Below are 13,298 nucleotides of genomic sequence, written 5' to 3'. Positions count from 1 at the left end.
CTGTTCACTCTTTCTTTTCTCCCCCTTCTTATAAAAAGGGCACATTCTGCGTCAAGAAAAACTTTCATGAAATATACCTGCAAAGTTTGGATCCTGACCCAAGTTGATTGTGCTTGGATTTTGATTTGGCCTATTATAAAGGAAGGGATAGATGTGAAGTGTGGCTCTGGATGCAAATCAGAACTTTCTCAGAGTGCTGGGTGTTTGGATGTGCCAATGGTGTGGGCCCAGCTGTACTCAGACCAAACCAAAGAGAACATATCCTCTTAACATGTCTAGTTGCATGTGTTTCACATACAAAGTGTCTGCTTCAAATTAGTGTTCCTAGCGTGTGTACTATGGCAAAAATTTCCATCACCCGCATCATCAGCCAAAGATTGATATCACTTGGAGGTGGAAGAGGGAAGTACTCATTATTAAAAGGCCCTGAAAAGCAGAAATTTGCAGGTACTTGAACTCCCATAATGTTGTGCTTCCTAACAGAAGTCATCCACTGAAAGCTGTGACCTTTGAGGGAGAAAGCTGATCTTTGACGGACCCCTTTCTAGTTCAGTCACTTTATTGGATGCTTACTTCTTTCATGACAGGTTATAATAAGCAAATTTTGGCAGTGGAATGACACTGGAGGCTTGTTGAAATTTTTAAATGGTCTGATAAATACTTGATGAAGCACTCAGAGGCAGAGACTGTCGTGCGAGCGCTTGTTCTTGCCTGTAATGATATTTAATATGGTCTTCCAGGTAACTTACAAATTTGTTGGCTCTGCAAGGAATGTTGCCTCCTTCAGGGAAGGGGGCAGTAAAAGCAATGCACTAAGAACCATCCAACATTGCTTTATACCCCATCACGAGACTACTGTGCAGTAAACATATAGTCAACCAGAAGAACCCAGCAATTAGCACAGATGGGAAATGAATGGAGAGCTCATTGTAATTTCATTATTCAACAGACTTAGCGGTATAAACAAATTCTAATCTAAATCACTGTTGCACTATCTAAATAATTTGATTATAAAGACAATATGCTAGATTTTTTTTCTACAAGGCAAACAGAGTAGGAGTCATTTACACAAGAGAAGAACCTACTTGGTGATCTTTAAACAAAAATCTTTTTAAAGAGCAGGTGTCCTTAATTGTATTACATTTCATTCGATTCCTGCCTATTTTTAATCTCTGCCCCTTTTAGAATTCTCATTAAGGACTACTTCAGTGAAAGGGCTTTTTCAAAAATTTCACCAGAGCAGTGATTATTCCTTGGCACAGCCAAGTTCAGGCAGTGCTGCCACCTGGGGACCCCAATCCTTACATGATGAAAGGGTGGTGTGATGTTCACCAATCACATTGCACCAGTAGGGGAGTACAGGCTGCTTCCTGCTGTGTGAGAGCACTGAGGTAGTACCTAGAGCCTCTTGGGGAAAGATGACATCTCCTCTCTTATTATGGCCCTGGCTGGGGCACATTGCAAGATTCTCTCTACCATTCAATATGGAAACCTCCATCTACTGCTTCCCAAACCCCTTTACTCTCTCCCCCCTCCCCCCCCCCCACCCCATTGCACACAATTTCTTAGGGCAAGTTTGGTTTTCCCATTTGATTGCTCCATCAATATGTGTTGCGTAGAAGTTTCAGAAAGGTAGTGGGGAGAAAATTGGGCAGTGAACCTTGGGTCTCACAGCCAGAGATGTGAATTGAATGGTTTAACAAGAGTACCCGGATGTTATTTGAATCAGCCTGCTCCTTAGCCATTAACATGTATGGTACTTGGCATGATCCAGATTGCAAACTGTCTGTACTTAGCAGCCGGGAAGTGGGGGGAAGAGAGAGTTCTTGGAGCATCTGATCTCTTGGTGGAAAAAAGGTGGGAAGATAGGTGAGTTCTTGAAAATGCTTTTACAGAGGTGGCACTGCCAGTAATAAGCAGTTTTCATGTCACTATTGATCTGGTTTCTTCGTTTAAAAAATGTCTGATACCACTGTCTTGAATTTTGTTCCATAATAAAAAAGTATCTTGTAAAAGCTGTAGTGTTTTTGACCCTTATTGTAAAATACTGCAGTAACATTTCATGAGGGATGAGAGAAACTCAGAGAACCTTCCAATGGGAAAACAAAGTTCTTAATGCTAAGAACCTCATTCCGTGTCATGTAGCTTCTAAAAATGACTTCTTCCACCTGTGACTGGCTAAAAAGCTTTAACCTGCTTTGCTGAAGGATGACTTGGCTACAGTGATCCCTGCCTTCATGACCTCTAGGCTGCGTTATTGCCTCCCATTATACTTGGGAGTGAGCAAGTCAACTGTGGAGCAGTCTGCAGCATTCAAACTCTTCAGCAGTATCAGTTACCAAGAATATATCCACCCACTACGTTAACCATGTATAGGCCATATTGAAGGTCTCATTTGTTCTCTTTGAGGCTCTCTGTGGCATTGGCCCAAATTACCTAAGAGTCTGCATCTCTCTGAGACCACAGTCTCTCTTGGCAGCCACATTCTACAGGATCTCTGAAACCGTCAACCTTCAGGGTTTATGTGGAAAGGTGGGAAAGGACAGAGCTTTCTTGGAAGCTGCCCAAGACTATGGACACGTCTTCTGGTGGAGGTAAGCATGACTGTAGATCATGTTGATTTCATTCAATGCAAAACTGACTTTTTTTTGCTGAGTTCTTTCACAACAAAAAAGAAAGGAGAAGGTAGAAGAAGAAAATGGAAAGGGGGTTGCATGTCTTGCAAGAAAAGAACTCAGACGTCTTCAGGAGAGAACTAGATTAGATCATGTGAAGGATTTTGAGGCTTGTGTAAGGCTATCAGATGCCATGGTTATCTGACCGCAAGGTATAAATGCTTAGCTAGATTTAGATTAAACAGACCTTCTTCATGCACGCTCTAGTATAGATGTGATCTGGAAAATATTTTAGGCAAGGACTCCCTGTTGCTGGTGACTGTGGCACTTTCCATTCCCCTAGAAGCAGACCTCAGATCAGAAGCAATAGGGTACAATTTTTAGACGACTACCTTTTGGAAATCTTGCCCTTTCCTTATTTTTGTGTCTCCCATCCCTGATCTTATACAGATAAGTTTGGAAAAGTTCATTGCAGGGAGCAGTACTTCTGCTCTGTTCTTAGAATCATATCAACAAAAGAGATCAACCAGGCTGCATGACTCTCAGATGCCAGCAGAATCGCATTTGGCAATGTTATGTAATGAATTATTATAATGCAAGATATACTTTACTGTTCAAAAATAGATTATCCGAATTGAACTTCAGAGTCTGGTCTGCTACCGCATGTGTGTACTGTAGAAAACCTTACCAAAGAGGACTCCACAGGGAAAACCCCGTCTGATTCTGCCAAAGAAATGGCTGCATCTGTGCCTCTCATTTTGCTCTTCTTAGGAAGCATGTCCGTCCAGGTTGCTGTGAGCTACATCATAACAGCAGTCATCACTGAACTGGTGGACCTCAAACAAAGTAGGGAGTGTGATCTCCTAAATAGCCAAGTTAAATAATGCCAAGCAAAAAAATTCAAGAGGAGCAGCATTAGGTTAAGAATAATGCTTGGCATGTACATAGCACTTTTTCGTAAGGGTAAGTGGCGTATACCAGGCCTTTGTTTTCATTGTGATCACCTGTTGGTACTTTATTTTTGTCTGACATTAGATTTTATATCAGTAACTGTTAAAAAAAGTTGCCTTGTAACATGTTGCTTCAAAAGTTTAGGACGTAGGATTGGTTGAGAATTTTTATTTTTGGTTTACAATATGTATGTACCATTTTAATGTTTTGGAGACAGTATACTGCAGTCCCCATTGTTTTTCAGAATGATTACCACGGATGCCTGACTCTAGAGATTAGGGAGATTACAGAGATTTTGTTTTAACACTCAGATTTGTGTCTTCCCAGCAGGCTGATAGCAAATTTACAGTACAGTTTGGTTGGTCTGGTTTTTTTTGCTCGCTGTAAACATGTGACAATGAAAAACTATTGTGAATTATCTGAACAGCAAATTGCCATGCAGTCATACCACTTGAGACTTCAGTGACCTCTCCCATAAACTAACACTACCAATAATGATAAAACAGTAGTACTAATCTGAAAACAGCCTTGTTCAGACAACCTGCAATCAGCTGTTCATTAATCTGGTTTGGTCATTTACTTCCCAATTGGAAAAAGCAGATTTCCTCAGTCACTTTAACAGATTGGTGCTGTACTTATTTTCTGCATAGTTATATCTGCTTGCTAGTCTGTGCAGTTGTATTGATTGTTACTAGAATTGATTTTCTTTTTTACTGCGAAGCGGATGAGATCAGAAGCTGTATGTCATATACTCTAGTCTAGGAACGAATGGCTTCGTTTTGTTTAATATTTAACTCAAGTCGTCATTTCCTCAGTAGTCTCCTCTCTAGACCATGTTAACCCTTCTAGGCATTTTCTTTAACAAGTTCTGCAGAATGAAACAATGACAATATTTTTCAGAAGTGGCTATTTTAGAATGTATTTTTTTCCAGAGTTAGTATTTATGTATAGTAGGGCCCCCTTGTGCTAGGCACAGTACAGGCAATTAGCAACATAGACAGTCCCTCCCGCAGAGAGCTCACAGTCTAGGGGCTTGTCTACACTTAAAAGGCGTAGTGTTTTAACTACACTGGTATAGTTAAGGTAGTACAACCCCCCGAGTGTGGATGCAGTATGAGAAGGTGAATAAATATACAAATATAAGTCACTTTCATGCCAGTATTACTGTGTCTTCACTAGGGCTTCTGTATCAGTTTAAAAAAAATCACAAACATAACTGAAATAGTGATATCAGTAAAACTTTGGAATATAGACGAGGCATAGTGTCAGACAGGACATAGCAGGTGGACTAAAGAGAGAAATGGTGTGGATTGGGTAGGAGAATGAGGAAACAAAATAAACAATGCAGCAGAAAACCAGCATCAGTTAATTAGTTAATATTGGGATATCTGTTATTGTCCTTCCCCAAACAAATGGGCTGCTATCCTGTAAACACTTCATTTGCACACTTGAGTAACTTCATACATGTCACTAAATCATCCCTGTAAATTGTTACCGAACTGGAGGGAAAATATATATATATATATATATATATATATATATATATACACACTACTTTTAAAACACTTAAACAGCTGCATTTTTTTTAAAGCTCAGGGTGTTGTGTATATTTTACCTGCTGTGTGTTTTTGCTAAGAGAAAACGCTGTATATAAAATGGGTTTGCTTTCTGTGCCAAGCAGGCCTGTATTCTCACCATAGTACTGCCAGGGATCTTTCTCTTTGTGGTCACCGGGTGGCTGGAGGTGATTAACATGCAGTTCAGGGAATTCTCTTTCTGCCCTTTTCGGTGAATGTTAATTTGGTGGGCAATACTGCAGTAATCTAGAGCAGGAGCTGGTTGGCTGGACAGTAGATTGTTCTCTCTTTTTTTTCAGTGACTCGGCTTGATTTCCATGTCTGCACAATGTAATCCAGCCCAAGCAATAACTCTCTGTGTCATTATGTACTATATGTAGATGTTGTTGAGCTGCATATTATGATTTGGCACCTACATAGTAATTTTATCTAAAATCACAAAGCACTTTACAGCTGCAAGTCAGTATAGTTATCACCATTTTACAATACTGAGGCTCAGAGAGATTAAGTGACCTCAGTTACAATAGTAAGGAGTTCTGGAAGGTGTAACCTCTAGCTTCAAGGTATACGCCAAGCCCAAATTGAGGGTGGTTGGGAAGAAGCTATAAGTGCCTACCTCGGGCTTTTTTGCCCACTCCTGTGAAGCTGTTGGTATTGACCACTGTTAGAGACAGGATACTGGCCTAAATGGACCATTAGCCTGAGCTGATATGTCTGCTCCTATGTTATGCCATAGGTCCCACAGTAAGTGATTAGTAGAGATGGGATGAGAACTCATGACTCCTGATTCCCAGCCCTGGACAGTACTAACTAGACGATGCTGCCTCTCACTGTTCCATATCTGACTGTTGTATTGTATGCAGAGTGAATTACATGGCAGGGCTTTGAGCAGGCACATGACAAATAATTAGCTTGCATGTCCAGGATTTTTCATTTTTAATTATCATTATTATTTATTAATAAAGGTATTTACTTGTTCCTGCACCAAACTCTTTCTCAAGGGACAGCAGAGAAAGTGAGAATAATTTAGAGTTACATGTAGGCAGATCCAGCTGTAGAACTGAATACACCCCCTTGACAATGTAAGTGCATTTCTCTGCCATCAATAGATTTGTTCATATCTGAAGTCTTAACTGTCTTCTCTGGACCCAATCCAATGTAGCTCAGTTGAGGATCTGGCCCTGTACCCTGATGCCACTTCAGGGAGTTCAGGAGTTTGACACGTGTTCGCAACAGGAATTGGTTGGGCTGAGAACTTCTAATGGCCCCCTGAATAATTAATTAAGAATATATTCCACCCTCATTACAAGGCCCTCCTGTGGGGAGTGAGAATTCTGAGCGTTAAAAAAGAAAAGAGAAGGTGATTGTAATGAGTGTTGTTAAACGAATGAGTGTAAGGTGACTGAAAGCCAGGGAGCACTATAATGAGGGAGCCTGTGTGAGAATCTGAGCGTACAGTCCAGTGCCTGTCACTGCTGCCCACTTAAAACAAGCTAACACAAAACTATTTTTCTTGAAAAAGTTCATTGCACATCAGCAGCTCTATACATATTAGTGTGTGTTTGCAATCTGCAGGGCTGGTGTGCTGTGTGTCCTGCATCCTTTTTCGTTCATCCCCACATACTGAATGATGAAAAATGGAGTTCGGTTAGGAAGGCCATGATTTCCTATATGATCTGGTCAGGATGGGTCTGATCCGCAATTTCTCATTGGGGAGAGGTGCTCCGCATCTCTCAGGAGGCGTTTAGTGCCTTGTGGGATTGTGTCCCTATGTTATTGCTGCACACTTACATGTCTGTCTAACTCCAGTGATCTCTTTAAAAATTGATGCCTATACATAAAAACAGGGATGAGAACTTTACGTATGTGGCATGGATGCAAAAGCAAAGACATTGTTTCCTGTACTAGATATGATTAGAGATTATTCTCTTTTGCAGCTTTGCTCTGATACAAGGAGAATCATCTTTTTTTCTGAAAGAAATTCAATACTTTATGATGCTTCCTGCTGTCTGAGACCGGACGCTCCTGTGCACATTCTTCCCCTTTCAAAGAGCTATCGAATTCTAGCCAAAGAACCTCCCTTTCCCACTCAAGAGCTTTTTCCTTTCAGCCTGAAAGTGAAAGACTTTCTGGAATCTGTTTTTAGAATACTTTGGAATACCTGCTGATAACAATCAGGGTCTTTTCTCTCTTCCTGGGAGTAAAGGGTGACATACAAAAGAACCCAACTTTTTCCAAGAAACTCTTATCACTCAAAAAGAAAAGGAGTACTTGTGGCACCTTAGAGACTAACAAATTTATTTGAGCATAAGCTTTCGTGAGCTACAGCTCACTTCATCGGATCAACACCACCCTATACCGGAAACCTACTGACCGCTATTCCTACCTACATGCCTCCAGCTTTCACCCTGACCACACCACACGATCCATCGTCTACAGCCAAGCTCTGCGATACAACCGCATTTGCTCCAACCCCTCAGACAGAGACAAACACCTACAAGATCTCTATCAAGCATTCTTACAACTACAATACCCACCTGCGGAAGTGAAGAAACAGATTGATAGAGCCAGAAGAGTTCCCAGAAGTCACCTACTACAGGACAGGCCTAACAAAGAAAATAACAGAACGCCACTAGCCGTCACCTTCAGCCCCCAACTAAAACCCCTCCAACGCATTATTAAGGATCTACAACCTATCCTGAAGGATGACCCAACACTCTCACAAATCTTGGGAGAAAGGCCAGTCCTTGCCTACAGACAGCCCCCCAACCTGAAGCGAATACTCACCAACAACCACATACCACACAACAGAACCACTAGCCCAGGAACCTATCCTTGCAACAAAGCCCGTTGCCAACTGTGCCCACATATCTATTCAGGGGACACCATCACAGGGCCTAACAACATCAGCCACACTATCAGAGGCTCGTTCACCTGCACATCCACCAATGTGATATATGCCATCATGTGCCAGCAATGCCCCTCTGCCATGTACATTGGTCAAACTGGACAGTCTCTACGTAAAAGAATAAATGGACACAAATCAGATGTCAAGAATTATAACATTCATAAACCAGTCGGAGAACACTTCAATCTCTCTGGTCACGCAATCACAGACATGAGGGTCGCTATCTTAAAGCAAAAAAACTTCAAATCCAGACTCCAGCGAGAAACTGCTGAATTGGAATTCATTTGCAAATTGGATACTATTAATTTGGGCTTGAATAGAGACTGGGAGTGGCTAAGTCATTATGCAAGGTAGTCTGTCTCCCCTTGTTTTTTTCCTGCAAACCCCCCCCCCCCAAGACGTTCTGGTTAAACTTGGATTATTGCTGTGCACATTGTAAGATGAGCTGTTGCCAGCAGGAGAATGAGTTTGTGTGTGTGGTTTTTGAAAAAAGGGGGGGGTGTGGGGGGGGTGAGAAAACCTGGATTAGTGCTGGAGGTGACCCACCTTGATTATCATGCGCATTATAAAAGAGGGGTTTCAAAGGGGGATGGGCTGTTGCCAGCAGGAGAGTGAGTTTGTATGTGTGTGTGGGGGGGGGGGGAAGGGTGAGAAAACCCGGATTTGTGCTGGAAATGGCTCTACTTGAGGATCACTTTAGATAAGCTGTTGCCAGCGGGGGAGTGAGGTGGGAGGAAGTTTTGTTTCATGGTCTCTGTGTGTATATAATGTCTTCTGCAGTTTCCACGATATGCTATGCATCCGATGAAGTGAGCTGTAGCTCACGAAAGCTCATGCTCAAATAAACTGGTTAGTCTCTAAGGTGCCACAAGTACTCCTTTTCTTTTTACCCTTCCCTTTATATTTATGAAACGCTCCCCAAATCACAGATAGGGTGAAACACTGGCTGGGATTTCTTCCTGGAGCTCTAGGAAAAAACAGAGTTAATAAGACACATGCACCTCTAAATATACTACCAAGTACATAAAGACTAACAATATTTTCCATATCTCAAGGGCAATTTTAACCAGTTGATTCTGGGAAACTTTCACGGGAGAGTGCATCAGCCACTTTGTTAGAAGCTCCTGAGATGTATTGGATGTCGAAATCAAAATCTTGGAGAGCTAAACTCCACCGAATAAGTTTTCAAGAATTATAACATTCAAAAACCAGTTGGAGAACACTTCAATCTCTCTGGTCACTCGATTACAGACCTAAAAATGGCAATACTTCAACAAAAAAACTTCAAAAACAGATTCCAAGGAGAGACTGCTGAATTGGAATTAATTTGCAAACTGGATACAATTAACTTAGGCTTGAATAGAGACTGAGAGTGGATGGGTCATTACACAAAGTAAAACTATTTCCCCATGTTTATCCCCCACCCCCACCCCCCACTGTTCCTCAGACGTTCTTGTCAACTGCTGGAAATGGCCCACCTTGATTATCACTACAAAAGGTTTCTCCCCCCCCATCCCTCTGCTCTCCTGCTGGTAATAGCTCACCTTAAGTGATCACTCTGGTTACAGTGTGTATGGTAACACCCATTGTTTCATGTTCTCTGTGTATATAAATTTCCCCACTGTATTTTCCACTGAATGCATCCGATGAAGTGAGCTGTAGCTCACAAAAGCTTATGCTCAAATAAATGTGTTAGTCTTTAAGGTGCCACAAATACTCCTTTTCTTTTTGCGAATACAGACTAACACTGCTGCTACTCTGAAATCTTATCACTCAAACTCCCTAATTTAGGTTTAACCCCTCCAACCCCTTTAGAAAATGACTTTGATCTTTAACAGGGGGCAAACCTGTGAGATTATCACATCCCACACCCACATGCGAAACTGGTCCCTCCCAAAAAAAAATTGAGATTGCAATATAGGGTGACTTTATTTCACTGAAGATGTTTCTTTCTTCCTGGTAATAATTTTTTCTGACGTCTTTTCTTCTTTAACTGGCCACATTTTGAAATAAACTATATGGAATCACTGACCTAACTGTGCAAATGTGAGATCTTTCTTGCACTTTGATAGCACCTCTCATCTAAGGATCTCAAGGCACTTTAATGAGAATTAAGCCTTACAAGACCAGTCAGAGGTAAGTAACTATTATACTGTTTTAACAGAGGGGTAAACTGAGGAACAGAGAGGCAAAGTGATTTGCCCAATGCCAAACAGGAAGTCTTAAATGCAGGGACCCTAATTCCCTGTTCCTTGTTCTAACTGCTAGAATTGAATCCCTTTCTTTAGGATGGCTTCTGCAAGCTGCTGGGTATCTTGACCAATGGGATCAGAGGATGCTCTGCACCTCATAGGATACAATCGCCACCTTGCAGCATTGGGCTCTTTGTCACTATTCCACTTCTCTGCATTGCAGTGACACTAAATAAATCATGCTGCATGTTTTCCCCTTCGGAACTTCTCAGATCAAACCAGAAATATAGAAGAGTCTGAGAGTTTGGTGTTGGGGAGCAGATAGATGGGGGTGGGGGGATTCTGCAACGGCTTTAATTGTTTTCCCCCCCTCTCTAGAAGCACAGTGAGGACAAAAGGGCCATTTGGCAGCATATTTACAGATCTTTATTCCTCCAAAGATGTGCTTTCTGCAAGGACCTCCGCCTGTGGTGCATGAACAAAACCTACATCAGGAGCCAAGCAACTGCTGCCTGGGGCTTTAATATGCTCAGCCTTTCAGCAGATTTACTGCTCCAAACAGGAGCTGTTAGGAGCCTTGGAACTACTATAAGCAGTGAAATAAAATGCTTAACAATAACTCTTGCAACTCCAGGAGTGTAGCTGGGTACATGATTGTGCAGAGAATTATTGTGGTTCTGTTCACATGGATCATTCTCCCTATGCTGTAGGGCGAGGTACAGTGTGGCTCTGTAAATTGGTAGAAGAGAATAATTAATTGAGGCGCTTCCTTGTGGTGTCCCAAGAACTAGGATTCCCAGAGATGATTAAAAGGAACATCCTCTTTGAATGGTTGGCTAGACCATTTAAAAAACAGTGAATGAAGTTACATTCCATAGGATGGATAAAGCCCACACTGGACAGCAAAGGGTGCAGCAACAACTCTGAGCATGGGAAGCCCCACACCAGCACACCTGCTGGCCGTGCCCTAGTTGGAGAGGGGGTTTAACAGGGAGCCTCTTCAGCACAGCAGGGTGGCAGATGGAGAAAGACAGACTTGAACTCACTGCTACGGAGCGGTTATGCCAGGAGACTATCCGCAGGAGGAGTGCGGCACAAAGCCGGGACTCCTCAGGCTGCACAGGCCTATGGGCTGGGTTGCAAGGGACCAACCGCAAGGCACAATGTTGCCCCAAGGAACGACAGAGCAGTAGGAAGAGACCCATGGACAACATTAGCTGGACCACAGACAGCAGATGCCTTCCTTTCGGCGCCCAAGAAGGCTTCTTGGTCAGAACCCAGTGCAGTGAGAGGCCCCGGATTCCCCCTACTCCTATTGCTAGTCGGGGGTGCTGCCACAGACTCTAGCCGCTAGGTGGGGACTCACCCCTGCTCACACTTAGCTAGGTATCCTCTGTTTCAATGTTGTCAGCGCTACACCCCTGCCAGATATAAATCCCACATCAACCCCTGCTGTCAGTGCTAGGCCCACAATACCAGAAAGTTATTGACAAGTTGGAAGGACTTTAGAGAAGAACAGCAAATAGGATCATGGAGTAGAACGGCTTGACAGAGCAGTTCAACGTAACAGCTAGGTACAGCCTTGCTAAGCAATGAGCAAGGGAAGTGAGGGGATATGAACGTGCACAAATATTTCAAGGGTGTAAACACCAAGCAGAGAGAAATGTTTAGTGTGATGTAGTGGGATATAACTAGAGCTAAATAGTATGACAGTAAAAGGCTGAATAGCAGGAAGAATTTGTTGGCAGTGAGATGTATTAGGCTGTGGAATAGTCTCCCAAGGGAAGCAGTGGTAGCCCAGCTACTTGGACGTTTTTAAAACTAGACTGGACAAAGCATTAGAAAATGTACGCTAGAGAACAGTCTTTAATTGGCAGGAAGCTGGACTGGTGATCTAATAGGTCCTTTCCATTTCTAATGTCTATGATATTATATTCTCTGTAATGAATTTTGACTATTTCTAAGCTCAGAGGGGGAAACGGAGACAAAACTGAAAGAAAAGCTCAGCAATGGGAAAGAATAAAAGCCCTGTAAGTGAATGTCATGCTCATAAAAAGTTCCAGACTGACAGCATCAGGGATGGAGTGTTCTTTAGGCCAGTGATACTATTCAAAAATAGCACTGCAAATGGGAACGTGAACATCGTTACATTGAAAATGATTAAGATAATGGCATATTTTTATAGAGCTGCTTTTGTCCTGAAGGATCGCAGACTGTTTTTCAGCCTCTCTCTCTCTCTCTCTCTTTCTCTGTGTAAAATGTAGAAATTATTTCACCCATCACTGAAATTCAGCAATCTCTGGACTAAAACACTATAGTTTAACAACAAACAGAAACCCTACACAACAGCTTAGGGTAGGAAGTGAAGAATAACTTATGTCATTGAAACTATGAGGGACCTCTTTAAGGTGGACTGATTGAGTTTCTTGAGCACCTGTCTGAGGCTGACCACGTTGGTACTTGGCCTTGTGCTCCCTCCTGACATTCCTTCAGGGCTGAGCCAGGGAAAGAGAGGGTACTTCTGAACCAATGTGATCCTAAATATAATCTCCAGAGTCCTTCAGAGGTTGGTATGATGTCATTCTATTTGGCTCAATACACCTTTGGTTACTGTGGCCTACTTTGTTCACAACGTTCTTTCCTTTTGAGAATTTCTCTCTTTTATTGCAGCATCTAATTTTTCTGAGGCGTTGACTCCAGGTTTAGATTAGTTGTTGTGTTGATATTGTGGTGCATGCCACATTACTAGTAGAGATGACCGCTATAGACAGAGCCAGCCAACTCATGATTTGATTACAACCCTTGTGTTTTTCTTAAAGCCCCAACTCCTGGAGTCATGTGATTACATAAGAATCTTTCTTTCTTTTTTCTTTCAAGTTTCTAGTCCTCTTGGTTGCAGAGGAAAGCTTGAACATGTGAACCATAAAGTCTCAAAAAAACAGACAAGCTAACTAAAAGAATCTGAAACTTGTTATTGTTTTAAATCTCATGATTTGGAAGCCAATCTTATGATTTTAGCCTGACACTTCATTTTTGAATGCTTGGGGTTGGCAAA

This window comes from Chelonia mydas, chromosome 2 (assembly GCF_015237465.2).
Source record: "Chelonia mydas isolate rCheMyd1 chromosome 2, rCheMyd1.pri.v2, whole genome shotgun sequence".
Classification (NCBI taxonomy): Eukaryota; Metazoa; Chordata; order Testudines; family Cheloniidae; genus Chelonia; species Chelonia mydas.
This window is presented reverse-complemented; position numbering follows the sequence as displayed.